A 21,588-nucleotide genomic window follows, 5' to 3' on the forward strand; every position below is an offset into this window, starting at 1 on the left:
GTTTTTAAAATAGTCATTCCTACCTTAAACGTACAAAAATCAGAAACTTATTTTTCATTTTTTAAAGAAAATACCCTGCCAGTTTATACTTCTGAATTAATGCAAAGACCAGTATTTTATAGATAACATTAGTAATAATTGTGGTGCCTATTTACAACTCTGTTTTTGATTTATTGCAAATATGCCTTCAATTTTCTTCCTCATTACCAGTTACCTTCTTTAATTATAATAGGACTTTCCTACAATATTTGTATCATTTATTTTGAAATGTCTAACTTTAAAAGAGGTTTACTGATTTTTATAGCATAAAATGCAAAGGTTTTTATTTTAGGATAATAGATCATAAACTAAAACATTACTGGGGTAGTTTGGCCAAGAATACAAAAATATATGGAAGGAAAAGTATACTCACCTAATACTGTGTACATTTTTACAACAGAGTGAAAGACATTTGGATTTAGAGTTTTAACTAGTAGTAACCCTATTTGTTTAGTAATGATTTTTAAAATAGAAAAAAAATGTCTGCTGAAACAGACAGGCACTTACTAGATATTGAACTGAATGAGCTGAAGTTAGTGAAACAGGGTAATTAGAATAACTTTATCAACATCTAAATATTTCTCCATTTCTTTAACATTTCAATTAAGTGTGAAAAAATCCCAGAAATGAGATACCCATTAGCTATGTGAAAGGAATTCTGAGGATTATAAACTATCTAAATTTTTCTATGGCATGAATACTGCCCCTTCTTTTTTAAAACATAATTTGGAGGGGATTTTAAAATTTGTTAAGCTTCTCTAACACTGTGGTTTACCACTTTTATTTTTAATTAAAAGTAAAAAAGAAGTTATCTGAGTCAATTCATTTTTGTTTGTAGTCATTTTTGTTTGTTATTGTGATAAAAACTAGTGGGTTGTATTCTGTAAAAACCATATTCTTAATGTCACTGCCTACGTAGAAAATATAGGAGTCACCTCGATCATTCCTAATCATTTTGAAATTCTCTGGTCATTTTTTTTTTAAGGCCAGAATTGACTAATAATACTGTGTGGCTGGTTATTTATTCTTGTCATAGTAGTTTAGTTATTTTTGTATAACATTAGTTTTTCCATAATAGTTGGAAATGATTCTACTTGTGATATAAAAAAATATGTAAATTTGATAATTTTGTTGTATAAAAAACTTAATACCTGTTCAAAGCTGTCTGACTTTCGGTTTTAAAACAGCTCTGTAGTTTGGTGAGTCCTGCAGAAATTCCAGCTTTCTCCGTGGCCTGCCAGCCAAATAATTTTTGCAGCATTTTCCTTTGCTTTCTTATAAACATTTTAAAATTTTCTTTGCTTTTCTGTAAGTTCAACCATTAAGTTAGAAAGCACTGAAGTTGCTATTTAGTTTTTCGCCGTATTAGGGAGGAATGATAGATTTTGTGTATTCCCTGTGAGTTGTTAGAACAGAAATACTGAGGACTGCTTATGGAGCTATACACTTGCCTTATTACAGATGAAATGACTATCTGACTGCATTGCTTTAGAATGAGTTTTGTTGCTTTCACGCTCGGGCAAAGATACTTAATTTTACTTTTGTTCAGAGGATCATGTAATATACTTCTTTCCCATCTTGTGCTTCCAAAGCACTGGGATAAACACTGAATCCTTTTAGGACTGCAGGTTGCTGTCTCATTTACTAGAAAGCATGGTACATATAGTAAAATAGTAGCTAATGATTACTGAGTCCCACCTTAAAGGTTATTAAAAGAAAAAGTTAAAATATCAAGGAAGGTGCTACTACAGTAAAAATGTTATTTCCTTTGTAAAACCCTGGTGTCGCATAGGAAGCCTTGGGTCTTATCTCAGCTACCAACAGTGTTTAAATATAAAAGTAAAGATGACACAGGAGTTCATTCTATTTTAAGGCCCACTGTTCTTAAGGTGCGTGGTTATTAATCTTGGTTTGAATGTATGAATTATATAAGATTAATTTGCAGATAGGGTCAATGGAGGTTAGTGCATGGGTTTTTAGAATGAGGAGGCAGATACAATTTTACTCATCAGCCTTTCTGCTTTTGTTCTTGACTCTTTGGAAATGCTATTAGTTTTACTCTGTTGTTTTCTTAAAGCTGTGGTCAAAGTAAATGGGCTTGGAGAGAAAAACCCATATTATTTTCTCCTTTGTGAGATAAGGGGGCTGGACCGTGCTCTTTCTAGGCAGTTTTCAGGGACCTGAATCTCGGATTCTGAACTCGCCCTACTCATTCCGAGCTCTCTACCTTTCTACTCTGCCAGCTTTTTTGTTATCTGATTTGCAAGTCAATGTTATGGAAAGTTTCTATTGTAATGCAAACAGCCTCAGCTTCAGGTTCCAGCTGATATCCACAACCCAAACAGGCTATTCAGGCCACCTCGGAAAGAAAAATCTTTTTAAAAGATGGCAAACTTTGCTTTCATGTTCACCCCAAACGAAGTTCTGGAGCAGCATCTGGCTGTGCAGAGTAATCCAATCTATTTTAATGCAAAGATTTTCCAAGAAGGCAGGAAACAGCCAAGGGGAAGGCTTTCAGGCATCTGCTGTTTCGCTTCCAGATCCCTTGTGTTAATTTAATGTTTCTAGGGAACCAGGCTCGTTCTCTTTTCTCAGAATCCCTTCTCTAGGAACTGGTGAGTGCGGTGGCGCTGTGCGAGCAGCAGATAAGCAGACAGCTTGGCTGGGGCGCGCGGCGCTCCTTTGCAGCCTGTCACCCCGCCGCCCCGGGGCGCCCCGGGTGTGCTCTGCGGGTGACTCGGCAGTTTCTCTCCGTTCCCAGCATCATACGCAGAGGCGGCGCTCGGAGTGACAGAGGTATATTTGAAAGACGTGTTTATTTGCATCTGTCCATTTTGGCCTTAGTGAAAGGTAACTAGGAAGCGATTGGCGGCCCTTCCTCACTCAACCAAAACCGGGGAAACTCGGCCGATCTCAAGGAAACAAACCAAACCTAACACGAACCTGAGCGAAACATGAATCTTGCATTAAACACTTGCATTTCTGTTCGGGAAAGAAAATCTCGGGAATGTTGGCATTCCTTACGGTAGGCTGCTGCCCATTCTTGGTGAATTAGCCATCGCAGGTTGCCGGGAAATTTCTTGCCCTTGTGCGATGGGCAGGTTCGGCAGGTTTTGTTTTGCAGGGAACGGTACCAGTGGAGTCAGGTGTTTGTGCGGCGCCAGAGCATTAACGCCTTGTGTTCCGGGGCCCTTATCTTCACGGAGGATCTCTTCCCATTTTCATCTCCCACTTTACAACCAGAAGGATGCATCCAAACTTCCCTTCTGAAAAAAAAAATTCTGTAGAATCAAAAACAACAACAAAAAAGACTGTCTTTTAAAATACTTTCGTTTTTGTATATTGTTATCTGTTATTCCTGTTTAGAAACTTAGAATGCTAGTAGTTTATGTTGCTATGAGAATTGCCCTGCATACCTAAATGTTAAAGTTTAATGAGTTCACTTGTAACTTAGCTAGTACTCTGATAACGCCAGTATGCTTCTAGCAGCCGGTCTAACTGTGACTAAGTTGATGGAATCACAGAACCTAAGGTAAAGGAGTGTAGAGGTCATTAGGCCAGTTTTTAATGGAATTGTAAGAAACTCTTTTATAACATTTCTGACTGCTTTTTGAGGCAGTCTGTTCTTTTGCTGGAGAGCTCTGATTATTATTATTAGAATGTTATTCTTTTTACTAAATTGAATTCTCTCCTTGGTTCTTGTTCTTTAAATAATAAAAGTCTAAATTTTTTTTCACATATTTTAGTGAGTATGTTATATACTTGGAGATCATAATAAGACAAGAGATTAGATTCATAGTAAAGATAACCATATTTGGAGCTCCAAATTCTTGCTTTATGCCTTATGAATCTTCTTTTGAATTGCTTAGAAACAATGGCAGAATTTCCCATCTCAGGGTAGTACTTGAGATTAAGCAATAAAATGGTATATTGGCAACACAGTTTTCATTTAAAAGATCCCTTTGATGATTTTATGCTTATATTCAGTTTTCTGTTATGGTAAGTTTTTTTGTTTACTTTTAGTTTTCTATGTAATAATGTTCTGTGCTTTAGCTGAAATCATTAAATAAAGATAAGTTTACTGGACTCAGAAATGCCCATCTTTTGGTTCCTTTTTGCTTTACCTCTATTAGTTTTCTACTGCTGTTATAACAAGTTACCACAAAATTAGTAGCATACAACAACATCCATTTATTGTCTCACCTTTCTACGGGGTCTGAACTTTGGGCACAGTATGGCTCTTCTCGGTTCTCTGTTCAGGTCCTCATGAGGCCTCATGTCAAGAAATCAGCAGGCCTGGACTCTTTTCTGTAGATCCTGGGGGAGAATTCAGTTCTGTGTGGTTGTAGGACTGAGGTCCCATTTCCTTGCTAGCTCCTAGCCAGGGATCTTTCTCAGTTCCACATTCTTTGACTTATGCTCCCTCACCCCTCATCTCCAGGGCCAACAATAGTATGTGGAATCCTTGTGGTTTGAATATCTCCGCCTTCCCTATCTGTTTTCTTCTCATGCAGTTCCATTGGGCCCATCTGGATAAAGTCAAATGATGAGTTACCTTAATTACCCAGCAAAATCCCTTGACAGTGGTACCTAGCTTAGTGCTTGATTGAATACTAGGGGATGGGAATCTTGGAGGCTTATCTTTAGAATTCTGTTTACCTTATTCTAGTGACAGATTTTCTGGGATGGTAAGAGTCACAATCCCATATTTTAAACAGATTTTAAGCATCTTAATTCTCAAAAGTTTGCAGAGTAAAATTAAAACTAAAAGTGTCAGGTAACATCAAATATTATTTACAAAGAATTTTTAGAGGTTTAATAAAATAATAAACAATGACTTCTAAGCTTTTTTTTTTTAAACTCAAACTTCTGTATTGTAAGCTTTCCCCAATCTTCTTGTTTTGTTTTTGGCATTATTATAGGATAGCATCAGATAGGAATCAGTTTATAGTACCAATACTGTATATACTACTAATAATCGTAGTTTTAAAAGATTGGTTTTCCTCTGCAGTCTCATTTCGGCCGTAGAGAATTTTTGATGTATTCAAGTAGAATTCTACTAGAATCTAATTTTAGATAAGAAACTGGGTCCCCTGACCTAGCTGCCACTTACTCATACCTAAAATGTGCTTGAATATACAACTTCCTAATTGTAGGGCCCACGCAAAGCCCCTCTTCACTTTTTGTCGGAGCTGCATAGTTCTTATGCCTTGGGGTAGGGGGAGTGCAGGCTTACCTTTTGCATCCTAATTTACTGTTTATGAATCTTGACTATCATTTCTTACTTAAATTCTAATTTTTCCCTTCAGAGATTTTTAACTAGGCAGTGATACAGAAGTACAGATTATACATGGGAAAATTCTAGTGCTTTGGAACTACCGAAAAGAAACTAAAAGGATGCTCATCAGATGCAGCAGTAGAACAGAAAGTGGCTCTTGGGGAGTTTTACGAATACTCTTTGGACTTTCCCACCTTCTTCCAGGAACTCCAGTAAGAAGGGGGCCCGGTACAAGAAGTGGGAATCTGCCAGTCTCAGGCTCAGATGTTATTCTGTGAGATGTAGCTGATGGTCTGGAGATACAGGGCTGAGGGATAGGCAGCACGTCTGCTGAGAGCCGAAACTTGTGCCTCAGCCCTCAGATGAGGTAATGATCAAATCACAGCCACACATCCCGGGTGACTATATATTTGAAGCACACAACTTAGCTAACGTGTTTCTTTTGCTTTCTCTAATTTGGGATAATTTTCATGTAACGAATGATGGTCATGGGCATTTTATATAGAAGATTTTAATTATGTCTCAAGCCTTTGTGCAGTTGATCAAGCAGAATGATTTAGAGTTCTATTATTACTGAAGTCTTTTTAGCTGAAAGTACATATTATTACTCATACAATTATTTGTTTACTTATCTATAGTCTACCTTATTACAAAAGGATTTTGAGGAAATTTACACATATGTATATATCCACCATCATCACTCCCACCACCACCACATAAAAGAAATAGATGAAGCAACTGTACAAAAGGAGGGTAAAGTTAGGAGAAAAATAGCAAGGCTGGTATGGGAGAGTTAGTGCAAAGAAAATGTAGTATAAAATTCTATACAGGTGCTGGAACTAGACCATAAATTTGGTTCTGATTTTTTTCTAGCCACCAAAACAAAATGGCAGCAAAGTAATCAGCTACAGGATTCATCACATTCATAAAATGATTATAAGAAGATTGGAATTTTCCTTTGAACTCATCTTGGTGCTTTCCTCCTGCTAGAAAGGTTAACTTTGAATTGCAATTACAGTTATAAAAACATAATTTTGGCTTTAGTAAGAATGAACAGAATGGCAGAATGGGATCAGTTAGCAGGATTTCTAGTATTCCCTCTCTTTTCCTTGGTCCGTGTTCTAATATTCCAACATATTCCAATACTCTCCTCAATGCGCAGAGAGGTCCAAGCAGACTGGCCATTCTTTTTGGAAGCTGGAGACTTCCCTGAAGATTCTGTGAGAATGGGAAGCAGAATCTGATTTTTTTTTTCTAGAATGGAAACCTTTTATCATGAAGAATTTTTTCTTTATTGTATACTTTTATATAGTTTCCAACCCATGAATTAGTGGTATTCCAAAAATTCATTTGTAAGTTGCTTGTTTGAAATTAAGAATATATTTTACCAAAGAAATGATGTTGTCTACGACCTAATTTCAGACTTGCAGTGTACCCAAGGTTCATGGAGGTTAAATCTGAATAAATACAGGTCTACAATTCTGTATTCAAAACCTTTGAGGCCAGATTTTGCTGACTTTGAGTTTTGTTTTGTTTTTTGAGAAGGATAATACTGTGCATATACCAGTTATTACATAGCACTGCAGTGTGGTCTGGAGCAGGATCCTATAATCAAACACATTAATACTTCTGCAGTGAAACTGATGAATATTCACACTCAGTGGAATAAATAAAAACTATAAATAGCCTCATGTCAGTTCAGGTCGGGTTTTGTCGCCAAATGAATTCAGGCCAAATGAGTTCAGGTCAGGTCAGATTTTGCTGCCAAATGAGTTATGAAAAAACTTCTGGTTTTCAGAGCATTTTGGATTTCAGATTAGTGGATCTATATTATACTTTTTTTTTTTTTAAATAAAAAAGCTACTGGTATTATAAATCCTAACCACAATGCAATGTTATTTTATGGAAAATGTGTTGAATTCCAATTAGGGAAGCCAGTAAATCATCACTATATTGCAGCCCTAGAGCAAGAGTGAAGTGTTTCTATCAGGCTGGGTCAGAGCAGAAACACCCTGTACTCTGTAACCCAGGAAAGGGCTTGTGTCAGGCAGGTGCTGGTGAAGGTTCAAGGCCAAGGGCCGGGGACTGGTAAGAATCATGAGAGCGGGAAGGTGGGAGAACAAGATGGGGGACTTTCTTTCCCTTCCGTTATTCATTTCTCTACTCCCCACTGTTTCCCTTCTCTTAATTCTCCCTTTCTTTTGAATGCAGGGAGCCCAGCAGTGATGTCAGGGATGGTATTTCCTCTCCCCACCTTTCTCCCAAAACAAAGGTACCAGATGGTGCCAGAAATAAAAGACTTCTGCTACTGCTAAGTCGCTTCAGTCGTGTCCGACTCTGTGCGACCCCATAGACGGCAGCCCACCAGGCTCCGCTGTCCCTAGGATTCTCCAGGCAAGAATACTGGAGTGGGTTGCCATTTCCTTCTCCAGCACATGAAAGGGAAAAGTGAAAGTGAAGTCACTCAGTCGTGTCCGACTCTTAGCGACCCCATGGACTGCAGCCTACCAGGCTCCTCCGTCCATGGGATTTTCCAGGCAAGAGTACTGGAGTGGGGTGCCATTAGGTCTAGATCTAGCGTCTGCCACCCTGCAGCTCTGTGACCTTAGGTGGTCTGCTCAACTTGTTAAAAAAAAAAAAAGTCCAATCTGCTTCATGGGATGGTTGAGAAGACATTAGGTTCTGAAGTCAGTGTGATGTTCCGTGCAGGTGCCTCACATGGAATGGTGCTCGAGAAATGGTAGCATCCTTCAGCACTGTGGTCCCCTCACATACCTTCTGGTAATTCTTTCCTTCTTCCCCTGAACATTGGCCAGGAAGCAGGGAGCCAGGATCCAGTGGAGGTGTGGTGTGTCTGTAAGCAGGAGGGGAGAAGCTTCTCAAGTGATGGCGGTTGTGTGTGGCGGTTGTGATGGAAAAGCGCTCTGTAAAGGAATGAAGGCCCTAAAATGTGTCCGCTTGTTTCTGGACCACGGCATCCAGTCCCTGCTTAGGGTCTGATCTAGGCTTGATAAATCCTCAAACTTGGAAGTTTCTGGAAGAAAGAATCATCTGCTGGCTCTTCTGGAAGTTAGGCTGGAACCTAAAATATCTTTGGAGCTTACCTGAAAGTTGTTTGCAGCCACAAAGGCTGACATTGCCCCATGGACCAGGACTTAACAAAAGTAGCAATAAGACTTTCAAGAAGCCACTAGAAATTTCACAGCTATTCTGGGGCTTTGACACAGGTGCTGCTTGGTGGCACTCTAGCTCTTCATATTGACTACATGCATTCTTTCAATAATATTAAATACTTAGTTAATCCCAGGCACTGTTCTGGGATTATAATGGCATAGACAAGATTCATGCTGTCATGGAATCAGATGCAGGTACTGTGTTAGAACATGGTAGGATGTGAATGGGTGGGTGGGTGAGTCGGGGTGTTTAGGGAAGGTCTGTTTGAGGAGGTGATGTTAAAACTGAGACCTGAAGGATGGGTAGGATATAGCCATGCCAGGAGCATCCTAGATAGAGGGCTAGCAAGTTCAGAGGTCCTAAGATGGGGAGGGGGCTTCCCCTGTGGCTCAGTGGTAAAGAATTCACCTGCTAATGCAGGAGATGTGGGTTTAATCCCTGTGTCAGGAAGACCCCTTTGAGAAGGAAATGGCAACCCCACTTGCCTGGAAAATCCTGTGGACAGAGGAGCCTGGCGGTCCATGCAGTCGCAAAGAGCCAACCATGACTTAGCAATTAAAAAACAACAGGACGGGGAGGAGCTTGGTGTGTCTTAGGACCTATCAGAAGCAGATTATTTGAGTTTCTTGAGCAAAGGGGAGAGGATCAGGTGTAGAGGGGAAGGCAGGCTGGGTCTAGATCGTATTGAACCTTGTGTGCCCTGGACGGGAGTATGAATTTCATTCAAAGAACAAGAAGCCCCTGAAGGTTTTCAAGCAAGGGAGGAACATGGTTTGCATGATGTCCACTTGGCCTCTCAAGTGGACATCATGTAATATTAAAAACTAGGCTAGGCTCCTTTGGGAATATTCCAGCGTTTCCCTTGTTTTTTTAAACTCAGATGTGAGTACTTTGAAGTAACTTGTTTCTCTTTAGTTTTTAGGTTTTCTCTTCAAATCCAATTAACTGTCATCATAAATTTAGCTTTTTTGTGAAAGAAAGTGTAAGCAGTCACCTCTGTAAAATTGAGCAATTCTCCTGTTACCTGTTTTTTTGTTTCCTACTATGTTTTTTGTTTCTTTATCTTCCAACACTCACACCCATTGCTGCCAACATTGACATGCTTTCTCTTTTCCTCCCTTGGCTTTGCAATTATGGTAAATTTTTTTTGTTTGTGCATTTCTTCCATGACTGTTGAGGCATTCTCTCCTGGCTATACTCATTTCCTTTAAAGAACTCTGTTTAATATAACAGAGTTATATTGTACATAGTAGGTACTCAGTGAAGTTTTGTTCTGTGACTGAATAAACAGCAAGATCTGCGGGGCTTTTGTGATGAACATGAAGATGAATAGGTCATTTTTATGCCTGTAAGCGGATCTTCAGGATCTAAAGTCAGTGTTTGTCAGGAACCCGAACCAAGGGGAGGTAAGGACGGTGTGGAAGGAACTTTGGAGAATGAATGTGACGCTGAACCTCAGATACAGCCTCTGTTCTGGTTTTTTATTTAGGTGGATTTTTCAGGGAGAGAAGTATAGTTGTTATTATTGTGGACAACTGAATCAGGCGGTTAAGAAGACTGTTCTGAAACTTGGTAATAAGATGATAAGTTAGAGATACAGCCTTTCATAGTCAAAGTAGAGCATTGTCTAATAAGACCTAAGAGTCAACTGATTCTCTGGAAACTGGAACTTTGTTTTACTTACTATTTGCTGTTAATTAGTACTCAGCCTCTGTTAAAGTTAGAACTTTAAAAATCGTTACTGATGCACATAATTTCTTGCAGGTAGAGAAGATAACCCCAAAGGTTATATTTTATTGCCCTATAGAGTATTAACTAGTTTTGTATGTAATTTAGCAGTCTTGTTCCAGCATTCTTTTTTTTTAATTTTTATTATATCAATTTCCTTGTCACCTTGCTGTTTTCCTCATTATGAGTTACTTAAGTTTTTGACATGTGCCCAGTATATATTGGTATGTGAGTTATATTTCTAACCTTTTAAAACTTATATTTTGACTTTCATATTCAGTAAAGCCCTTAGACATGCAAGAATGTGCAAGTCACTATCCAAATTCCCCTCATTTTATTCTACCACATGGGCTTCCATGGTGGCTCAGTGGTAAAGAATCTGCCTGCTAATGCAGGAGACGCAGGTTCAATCCCTGGGTCAGGAAAACTCCCTGGAGAAGGAAATGGCAACCCGCTCCAGTAGTCTTGCCTGGGAAATCCCATGGGCAGAGGAGTCTGGCGGGCTACAGACCATGGGGTCGCAAAAGAGTTAGATACAACTTAGCAACTAAACAAAGAATAGTGCTACCATATAATTTCTGAATGGAAACATCATAAATGTCACAATAAAGGGCCTTATAGTATGATATAGAGGTAAACATTTTACTTACAGAAAACCTGTACTTTAAGAGGGTATCTGTCCCTGTATAAGTTCAATATAAGCAATCTTAATGAATTTTAGGCCAGTCTCAGGGAAGGTTCTCATTGAATTAATCTGGGTACGAGTTTGTACTTACCATGCTCTTTCTTGTATGGTGGTAAATACAATGTGTAAACTCAAGGGAAATTCCACAAATATAAATCTTACTTTTTTTTTTCTTTAAAACAAGCCTGAACATCATTATAAGAAAAATTTGATGCTGAATTATTTACCCTAAGCAATCACTAGGCCAATAGTGTAGTAAGTCATGAAGTATAGGTGACTAAATTCTCACCAATCACATTTGGAAGTTCAGCACTGAATGGTGTTTTTTTCTTAGAGACACCTTACCTGCAATGAGGGCAGCCTGTTACCAGCTGATGCCATGTTCGTAACTTCTTGGTCTAAACTGGAAATTAAGTTCAAGTCACTATTAACTGACATTAGTATGTATTCTGCCTCATTAAAAACTGTTACAAAAAGGAAGATTGATACCATATTTGAACAGATGACACAATAAGAGAAGAACTTAAGGAAATAAAACATTCATTTAGTGCTTTTTGGTAAATTATTATTTTCTCCAATTGTCACTTAAAGGAGTCCTAGCTGTGACCTAGTCAAGGTTTTAGTATAATGCTTTACACACTGAACTCAGTCTTTATCTTTGACTGCTTCTCCCTGGATAGCTCTGGAACTAGAATCTCCTTTTCAGAGCTTTGTTGTCAACTTCTGCAGTTTGTTTATACTGTAGTCACTTAAGGGTGTTTGTATACCTGCTTTGCTAGGGACTGTCCTGTTTTGTGCTTCTTTTCTCAACAACATTCTCATTTACTCTCAGAAAAATCCATGCTTTTCATGATAAATTATATGGCCACCTCACTTTACCCTGGCTATTTGTTGTTAAGACTTATTGGCACCAATCTTGTCTGCTTTCTTTGGTTTCTCTACCCCCTTTATTCCCTTCCCCACATATGGTAGAAGCCAAAAAAAAAAAAAAACCAGAGTAACACCCAGATGAATGTGTTTTCCCAGTTCTTCCTACTGTCATTTTCCTCTTTTATAGAGAACAGCCTCATTTATTTATTCCTACATCATGCTAAGTTATATTTATTGAGCTTTTATTACATTGCTGACACTGTTTTTTACTAGGATTAACTCAGTTCTCAACAACAATTGTATGAGATACATGCTATTACTATTCCCATTTTACAAGACTGAGTGGATAAATAACTTGTCTTGGGTCACATGGTATGGAGGATACCTTTGAACTTGGTTAGTCTGACTTCTGGAGAAGGCAATGGCACCCCACTCCAGTACTCTTGCCTGGAAAATCCCATGGATGGAGGAGCCTGGTGGGCTGCAGTCCATGGGTCGCTAAGAGTCGGACACGACTGAGTGACTTCACTTTCACTTTTACCTTTCATGCACTAGAGAAGGAAATGGCAACCCACTCCAGTGTTCTTGCCTGGAGAATCCCAGGGACGGGGGATCCTGGTGGGCTGCCGTCTATGGGGTCGCACAGAGTCGGACACGACTGAAGCGACTTAGCAGCAGTAGCAGCAGCAGCAGTCTGACTTCAGAGTCCACGCTGTTGACTATCAGTATATAAGAATTGTTTATTTAACTGTATGTAGTTGTGGGTCTTAGTTTGAATTGATATTAATAGTTAACATCTAATTGTTCATTTGTCAGCTAGCAACTTAACATATAAAGTTTTATGTTAGCAATCTATTGCTGCATAACACACCCCTAAATCTAGCAGCTTAAAATAATAATCATATATTATCTCACAGGGTTTCCTTTGCTCAGGGATTTGAAAGTGTCTTAGCTACATAGCTCTGACTTGGTGTTTCTGATGACATCTCAAGATGGTAGCTGGTACCAGAGTCAGTTCTCATATGGCGCTGCTGCTTCCAAGATGGTGCATTCATATAGTACAAGTGCCTAGAGTTATGCTTCTTGATGGTGATGTAGACGCCCAGCTTGATTGCTGAGGCATCCATTTCAAAGACATCATTTGAGTAAACATATCGCCAGCTCTATAACACCGCTGCTATTAGCAAGACAATTAGATAAGGAACCTACCGCCTCCACCCATGAAGTTCCCCCTTTTTCTGGGCCCCTGGATAACTGGCCACTCGAGTGACCGTGCTTCTGCTTTCCCGTGCCCTGATGCTTCATGTCTGCCAGTGAAGCGCGAACCTGTGAAACCATAGGAATCCTCCCCTCAGACCCTGTTAAAAGCAGAACCCCAGGTCTTCCTTTCTGTCTCTCTACCCGTGCTGTGTACCCTCCAGGACTTGTGAGTGATAAATCTTGTTTTTCGTACTTCTCTCATGATTTGCTAAGTGCATCTTGAGATCATAACAAGCACCACAGGGCTGGTCCAGACACAGCACTGGCTTCAATCAGGAGAATGTCCTTGGGGACTCGCCACCAGCCATATAGGTCTGGGTGATGCCTTAGGCATTTCTAGCTCATAGCATCGCTGTCGGTAGGCTGAGGCTGACCCAACTCATATAGTGTTGGCTGTTGGCAGGTTTCACTTCCTTCCTATTTGGGCTTCTCCCTGAGCTGCTTGAGTGTACTCACAGTATGGAGGCCAGCTTTCCCCAGAGCCAACAAGCCTGGAGAGCAGGGTGGAAGCCAAAATGTTTTTTGCAGCTTAGTCTTGGAAGTCCCATTTCCCTGTCATTTTTGTAATATCCTATTGGTTACGTAAGTCACCCTGAGTCGGGGAGGAGGGTGGGAGGGCTCCGCAAGGGTATGAAAGAATCACTGGGTTATTTTGCAGGCTGAATCTTACAGAAAGGCTAATGTATTTTAAAGCAAACAATTAAAAAAATATTTTTCCTATTCTTCTCCATTATGATTTATTATAAGACATTGAATATATTATAGTTCTCTCTGCTATACAATAGGACCTTTATCTATTCTCTATCTAATTCTCTATTTATCTATTCTATATATAGTAGTTTTCTTCTGCTAATCCCAGACTTCCAATCCAACCCTCCCCTACGCCCTCTCCTCCATGGCAACCACAAGTCTGTTCTCTATGTTTGTAAGTTGGTTTCTGTTTTGTAGATAAATTCATTTGTGTCATATTTTAGATTCTACATGTAAGTGCTATCATATGGTATTTGTCTTCCTCTTTCTGACTTCTTCACTCTGTATGATCATCTCTAGTTCCATCCATGTAACTGCAAATGGCATTTTCATTCTTTTTTATGGCTGAATAATGTTCTATTATGTATGTAGTATTCTATTATGTATGTGGATAACTGTATCTTTATCCATTCATCTATAGATGAATATTTAGATTGCTTTCATGTCTTAACGATTGTAAATAGTGCCACTGTGAACACAGCATTGCATGTATCTTCTCAAATGATAGTTTTGTTTGGATATATGCCCAGGAGTGGGATTACTAGATCATATGGTAACTCTATTTGTAGTTTTCTGAGGAATCTCCTTACTGTTTTCCATAGTGGCTGCACCAATTTACATTCCCACCAATAGTGTAAGAATGATGGTTCCCTTTCTCCACACCCTCTCCAGCATCTGTTACTTGTAGGCTTTTTAATGCTGTCCAGTCTGACTGGCTTGAAGTTGTACCTCATTTTACTTTTGATTTGAACTCCTCTAATAATTAGCAGTGTTGAGAATATTTTCAGGTACTTGTTGGATATCTGTATATCTTCTTTGGAGAAATGTTTGTTTAGTTCTTCTGCCTATTTTTTGATGGGTTATTTATTTTTGTTATTGAGTTGTCTGAGCTTTTATATCTTGAAAATTAAGTCCCTGTTGGTCACATCATTTGCAAATATTTTTTCCCAGTCCATAGGTTGTCTTTTTGTTTTGTCTATGGTTTCCTTTGCTGTGCAAAACTTTCAAGGTTTGATTAGGTCCCATTTGTTTTTTGTTTTTGTTTTTATTTTATTTATTTATTTTTGCCTTGGCTTCCCTGATAGCTCAGTTGGTTAAGAATCCACCTGCAGTGCAGGAGACCCTGGTTTGATTCCTGGGTTGGGAAGATCTGCTGGAGAAGGGTTAGGATACCCCCTCCAGTATTCTTGGGCTTCCCTTGTGGCTCAGCTGGTAAAGAATCTGCCTGCAATGTGGGAGACCTGGGTTCGATCCCTGGGTTGGAAAGACCCGGAGGAGGGAAAGGCTACCCACTCCAGTATTCTCGCCTGGAGAAGTCCATGGACTGTTTAGTCCATGGCATCTCAAAGAGTTGGACACGACTGAGCGACTTTCACTTTCACTTCCTTTGCCTTGGCAGACTTGACCTAAGAAAACATTAGTATGATGTCTGTCAAAGAATGTTTTTCCGATGTTCTCTTCTAGGATTTTTATGATGTTGTGTCTTATGTTTAAATCGTTAAGCCATTTTGAGTTTATTTTTGTGTATGATGAAAAGCTGTGTTCTAACTTCGTTGATTTACATCCAGCTGTCCAACTTTCCCAACACCACTTGCTGAAGAGACTGTCTTTTTCCCATTGCATATTCTTGCTTTCTTTGTTGAAGATTAATTAAATATAGGTGTGTGGGTTTATTTCTGGGATCTATGCTTTTCCATTGATCCATATGCCTATTTTCCTGCCAGTACCATACTGTTCTGATTACCATGGCTTTATACTACAAAGGGTTATACCTCCTGCTTTGTTCTTTGTCCTCAGGATTGCTTTGGCAATTTGGGTCTTTTGTGGTTACATATAAATTTCAGGATGGATAAGGAAATGGCAACCCACTCCAGTATTCTTGCCTGGAGAATCCCATGGACAGAGGAGCTTGGTGGCCTACAGTCCATGGGGTTGCAGAGAGTCGGTCATGACTGGGTGCACATACACACACACACACACACACACACACACACACATAAATTTCAGGATTGTTTGCTCTAGTTCTGTGAAAAATGTCATGGGTAATTTGGTGGGGATTGCATGAAATCGATAGATTGCTTTGGGCAGTGTGGCCATTTTAACAGTATTCTTCCAATCTAAGAGCATAGAATATCTTCCTAATTTTTAAAATCATCTTGATTTTCTTTTATTAATATTTTATAGTTCTCACTGTGTACGTCTTTCATCTCCCTAGTCAGGTTTATTCCTAGGTATTTTATATTTTTTTGGTGCAATTTTAAAAGGAATTTTTTTTACTTTGTCTCTCTGATATTTCATTGTTGGTATAAAGTAATGCAATGATGTCTAAAGCAAACAGTTTTTGAAGGTTTAACATTTTAAAACCTATAACACTCTTTTTTTTTCCTTTTAATTTTTTTTTATTAAAGGATAATTGCTTTACAGAATTTTGTTCTTTTCCGTCAAACCTCAACATGAATCAGCCATAGGTATACATATATTGCCTCCCTCCTGAACCTCCCTCCCACCTCCATCCCTATCCCACCCCTCTAGGTTGATACAGAGCCCCTGTTTGAGTTTCCTGAGCCATATAGCAAATTCCTGTTGGCTATCTATTTTACATATGGTAATGTAAGTTTCCATGTTACTCTTTCCATACATCTCACCCTCTCCTCCCCTTTCCCCATGTCCATAAGTCTATTCTCTATGTCTGTTTCTCCATTCAGTTCAGTTCAGTCACTCAATCGTGTCCAACTCTTTGCAACCCCATGGACGGCTGCATGCCAGGCCTCCCTGTCCATCACCAACTCCCGGAGTTTACTCAAACTCATGTCCATTGAGTCGGTGATGCCATCCAACCATCTCATCCTCTGTTGTCCCCTTCTCCTCTGGCCTTCAATCTTTCCTGGCATTAGGGTATTTTCACATGAGTCAGTTCTTCCAATCAGGTGGCCAAAGTATTGGAGTTTCAGCTTCAGCATCAGTCCTTCCAATGAATATTCAGGACTGATTTCCTTTAGGATGGACTGATTGGATCTCCTTGCTGTCCAAGGGACTCTCAAGAGCCTTCTCCAACACCACAATTTAAAAGCATCAATTATTTAGCACTCAGCTTTCTTTATAGTCCAACCCTCACATCCATACATGACCACTGGAAAAACCGTATCCTTGACTAGGCACACCTTTGTTGGCAAAGTAATGTCTCTGCTTTTTAATATGCTATCTAGGTTGGTCATAACTTTTCTTCCAAGGAGCAAGCATCTTTCAATGTCATGGCTGCAGTCACCATGTGCAGTGGTTTTGGAGCTCAAGAAAATAGTCTGTCACTGTTTCCACTGTTTCCCCATCTATTTGCCCTGAAGTGATGGGAGCAGATGCCGTAATCTTAGTTTTCTGAATGTTGAGCTTTAAGCCAATTTTTTCATTCTCCTCTTTCACTTTCATCAAGAGGCTCTATAGTTCTTCTCGCTTTCTGCCATGAGGGTGGTGCCATCTACATATCTGAGGTTATTGATATTCCTCCTGGCAAACTTGATTCCAGCTTGTGCTTCATCCAACGCAGCATTTCTCATGATGTACTCTACATATAAGTTAAATGAGCAGGGTGACAATTTACAGCCTTGATGTACTTCTTTCCCTATTTGAAACCAGTCTGTTGTTCCATGTCCAGTTCTAACCGTTGCTTCCTGACCTGCATACAAGTTTCTCAAGAGACAGGTCAGATGGTCTGGTATCCCCATCTCTTTCAGAATTTTCCACAGTTTATTGTGATCCACACAGTCCAAGGCTTTGGCATAGTCAATAAAGTAGAAATAGATGTTTTTCTGGAACTCCCTTGCTTTTTCAGTGATTCATCGGATGCTGGCAATTTGATCTCTGGTTCCTCTTCCTTTTATAAAACCAGCTTGAACATCTGGAAGTTCATGATTCATGTATTGTTGAAGCTTGCTTGGAGAATTTTGAGCATTACTTTGCTAGGGTGTGAGATGAATGCAATTGTGTGGTAGTTTGAGCATTCTTTGGCATTGCCTTTCTTTGGGATTGGAACGAAAACTGACCTTTTCCAGTCCTGTGGCCACTGCTGAGCTTTCCAAATTTGCTGACATATTGAGTGCAACACTTTCACAGCATCATCTTTTAGGATTTGAAGTAGCTCTACTGGAATTTCATCACCTCCACTAGCTTTGTTCATAGTGATGCTTTCTAAGGCCCACTTGACTTCACATTCCAGGATGTCTGGCTCTAGGTGAGTGATTACACTATCGTGATTATCTGGGTCGTGAAGATCTTTTTTGTATAGTTCTTCTGTGTATTATTACACAGAAGAACTTCTTAATATCTTCTGCTTCTGTTACATACATACCATTTCTGTCCTTTATTGAGCCCATCTTTGCATGAAATGTTCCCTTGGTATCTCTAATTTTCTTGAAGAGATCTCTAGTCTTTCCCATTCTGTTGTTTTCCTCTATTTCTTTGCTCTGATCACTGAGGAATGCTTTCTTGTCTCTCTTTGCTGTTCTTTGGTACTCTGCATTCATATGGGTATATCTGTCCTTTTCACCTTTGCTTTTCACTTCTCTTCTTTTCACAGCTATTTGTAAGGCCTACTCAGACAGCCATTTTGCCTTTTTGCATTTCTTTTTCTTGGGGATAGTCTTGATCCTGTCTCCTGTACAATGTCATGAACCTATGTCCATAGTTCTTCAGGCACTCTATCCGATCTAATTCCTTGAATCTATTTGTCACTTCCACTGTATAATTGTAAGGGATTTGATTTAGGTCATACCTGGATGGTCTAGTGGTTTTCGCTACTTTCTTCAATTTAAGTCTGAATTTGGCAATAAGGAGTTCATGATCTGAGCCATAGTCAGCTCCCGGTCTTGTTTTTGCTGACTGCATAGAGCTTCTCCATCTTTGTCTGCAAAGAATATAATCAATCTGATTTCGGTGTTTACCATCTGATGATGTCCATGTGTAGAGTCTTCTCTTGTGTTGTTGGAATAGGGTGTTTGCTATGACCAGTGTGTTCTCTTGGCAAAACTCTATTAGCCTTGCCCTGCTTCATTCTGTACTCCAAGGCCAAATTTGCCTGTTACTCCACATGTTTCTTGACTTTCTACTTTTGCATTCCAGTCCCCTATAATGAAAAGGACATTTTTTTGGGGTGCTAGTCCTAGAAGGTCTTGTAGGTCTTCATAGAACTGTTCAACTTCAGCTTTTTCAGCATTACTGGTCGCGGTATAGACTTGGATTACCGTGATACTGAATGGTTTGCCTTGGAAACGAACAGAGATCAATCTGGGTTTTTTTGAGATTGCATTTAAGTACTGCATTTTGGACTCTTTTGTTGATTATCATGGCTACCATTTCTTCTAAGAAATTCTTGCCCGCAGTAGTAGATATAATGGTCATCTGAGTTAAATTCACCCATTCCAGTCCATCTTAGTTCACTGATTCCTAAAATTTTGATGTTCACTCTTGCCATCTCCTGTTTGACCACTTCCAATTTGCCTTGATTCATGGGCCTAACATTCCAGGTTTCTATGCCATATTGATCTTTGCAGCATCTAACCTTGCTTCCATCACCAGTCACATCCACAACTGGGTGTTGTTTTTGCTTTGGCTCCATCTCTTCCTTCTTTCTGGAGTTATTTCTGCAATGATCTCCAGTAGCATATTGGGCACCTACCGACCCGGGGAGTTCATCTTTCAGTCCTATCTTTTTGCCTTTTCATACTGTTCATGGGGTTCTCAAGGCAAGAATACTGAAGTGATTTGCCATTCCCTTCTCCAGTGGACCACATTTTGTCAAAACTCTCCACCATGACCTGTCTGTCTTTGGTGGCCCTACATGGCATGGCTCATAGTTTCATTGAGTTAGACAAGTTTCTCCATTGCTGCCCTGTAAATAAATTCTTCAGTACCATTTTTCTAGATTCCATATATATGCATTAGAATACAGTATTTATCTTTCTCTTTCTGACTCACTTCACTCTGTATATTAGGTTCTAGGTTCATCAACCTTATCAGAACTGACTCAAATGCATTCCTTTTTATGGCTGAGTAATATTTCATTGTGTATATGTACCACAAATTCTTTATCCATTCATCTGTTGGTGGACATCTAGGTTGCTTCCACGTTCTAGCTATTGTAAATAGTGCTGTAATGAACAATGGGATACATGTGTCTTTTTCAGTTTTGGTTTCCTCAGGGTATATACCTAGGAGTGGGACTGCTGGGTCATATGGTGGTTTAATTCCTAGTTTTTTAAGGACTCTCCATACTGTCTTCCATAATGGCTGTATCAATTGACATTCCCACCAACAGTGCAAGAGCATTCCCTTTTCTCCACACCCTCTCCAGCATTTATTGTCTGTAGACTTTTTGATGATGGCCATTCAGGCTGGTGTGAGGTGATATCTCATTGTAGTTTTGATTTGCATTTCTCTAATAGTGAGCGATGTTGAGCTTCTTTTCATGTGTTTGTTAGTTGTCTGTATGTCTTCTTTGGAGAAATGTCTATTTAGGTCTTTTTCCCACTTTTTGATTGGGTAGTTTGTTTTTCTGGCATTGAGTTGTGTGAACTTCTTGTATATTTGGAAATTAATCCTTTGTCAGTTGTTTCATTTGCTATTATTTTCTCCCATTCAGAGGGTTGTCTTTTCACCCTGCTTATAGTTTCCTTTGCTATGCAAAAGCTTTTAAGTTTAATTAGGTCCCAATGTTTACTTTTGTTTTTATTTCTGTTGCTCTAGGAGGTGGGTCATAGAGGATCTTGCTTTGATTTATGTCATCGAGTATTCTGCCTATGTTTTCCTCTAAGAGTTTTATAGTTTCTCTTCTTACATTTAGGTCTTTAATCCATTTTGAGTTTATGTTTGTGTACGGTGTTAGAAAGTGTTCTAATTTCTTTCTTTTACATGTGGCTGTCCAGTTTTCCCAGCAACATTTATTGAAGAGGCTGTCTTTGCCCCATTGTATATTCTTGCCTCCTTTCTCAAAAATAAGGTACCCATAGGTGAATGGGTTTATTTCTGGGCTTTCTATCTTGTTCCAATGGTGTATATTTCTTTTTTTGTGTCAGTACCATACTGTCTTGATGACTGTGGCTTTGTAGTATAATCTGAAGTCAGGAAGGTTGATTCCTCCAGCTCCATTCTTCTTTTCAAGACTGCTTTGACTATTTGGAGTCTTTTGTGTTTCCATGTTGAAGCTGAAACTCCAATACTTTGGCCACCTCATGCGAAGAGTTGACTCATTGGAAAAGACCCTGATATTGGGTAGGATTGGGGGCAGGAGGATAAGGGGACGACAGAGGATGAGATGGTTGGATGGCATCACTGACTCGATGGACATGGGTTTGAGTAGACTCCGGGAGTTGGTGATGGACAGAGAGGCCTGGCGTGCTGCAATTCAATGGGGTCGCAAAGAGTCGGACATGACTGAGCGACTGAACTGAACTGAACTGTGTTTCCATGTGAATTGTGAAATCTTTTGTTCTAGTTCTGTGAAGAATGCCATTGGTAATTTGATAGGGATCTCATTGAATCTGTAGATTGCATTTGGTAGTATAGTCATTTTCACAATATTGAGTCTTCCTATCCAAACTTAGATTCTTTTACCTCCAAATTAACAGTAAAGTTTTTTTTTTTTAAATACCCATATCTAGTTGCTTTTCTAAGTTTTCCACTGACAATAGAATATTTTTGTATTTGTATAAAAACTACAAATATTATTTATCCTCTGGTACAGACTGAACTCAGAAGTTCTATCCAAAAATATGTGTTGACAAAGGAACAGCTTCTGAATACCTGATAACAATAA

The 21,588-nt window shown here is 39.3% G+C and overlaps 1 protein-coding gene and 1 long non-coding RNA gene across 8 annotated transcripts in view; one reads left to right on the top strand and one right to left on the bottom strand.

The window, feature by feature from the left end:
- CRADD (CARD and death domain containing adaptor protein) overlaps positions 1-21,588 on the top strand; it is a 355,216-nt gene that overhangs the window by 53,138 nt on the left and 280,490 nt on the right. The gene's annotated exons all lie outside the window — the stretch shown is intronic.
- The window catches only part of LOC145546155 (uncharacterized), a 67,536-nt gene continuing 46,243 nt past the window's right edge, over positions 296-21,588 (bottom strand). Inside the window, exons 2-4 of the long non-coding RNA XR_014082564.1 lie at positions 4,243-4,356; positions 3,064-3,305; positions 296-2,982 (exon numbers count right to left, since the gene is read on the bottom strand). This is a non-coding gene — a long non-coding RNA (uncharacterized LOC145546155). The remainder of the gene's footprint in view (positions 2,983-3,063; positions 3,306-4,242; positions 4,357-21,588) is intronic.

Source organism: Giraffa tippelskirchi, chromosome 4 (assembly GCF_054371585.1).
Source record: "Giraffa tippelskirchi isolate mGirTip1 chromosome 4, T2T-mGirTip1v1.2.pri, whole genome shotgun sequence".
In the NCBI taxonomy this organism is placed as follows: domain Eukaryota; kingdom Metazoa; phylum Chordata; class Mammalia; order Artiodactyla; family Giraffidae; genus Giraffa; species Giraffa tippelskirchi.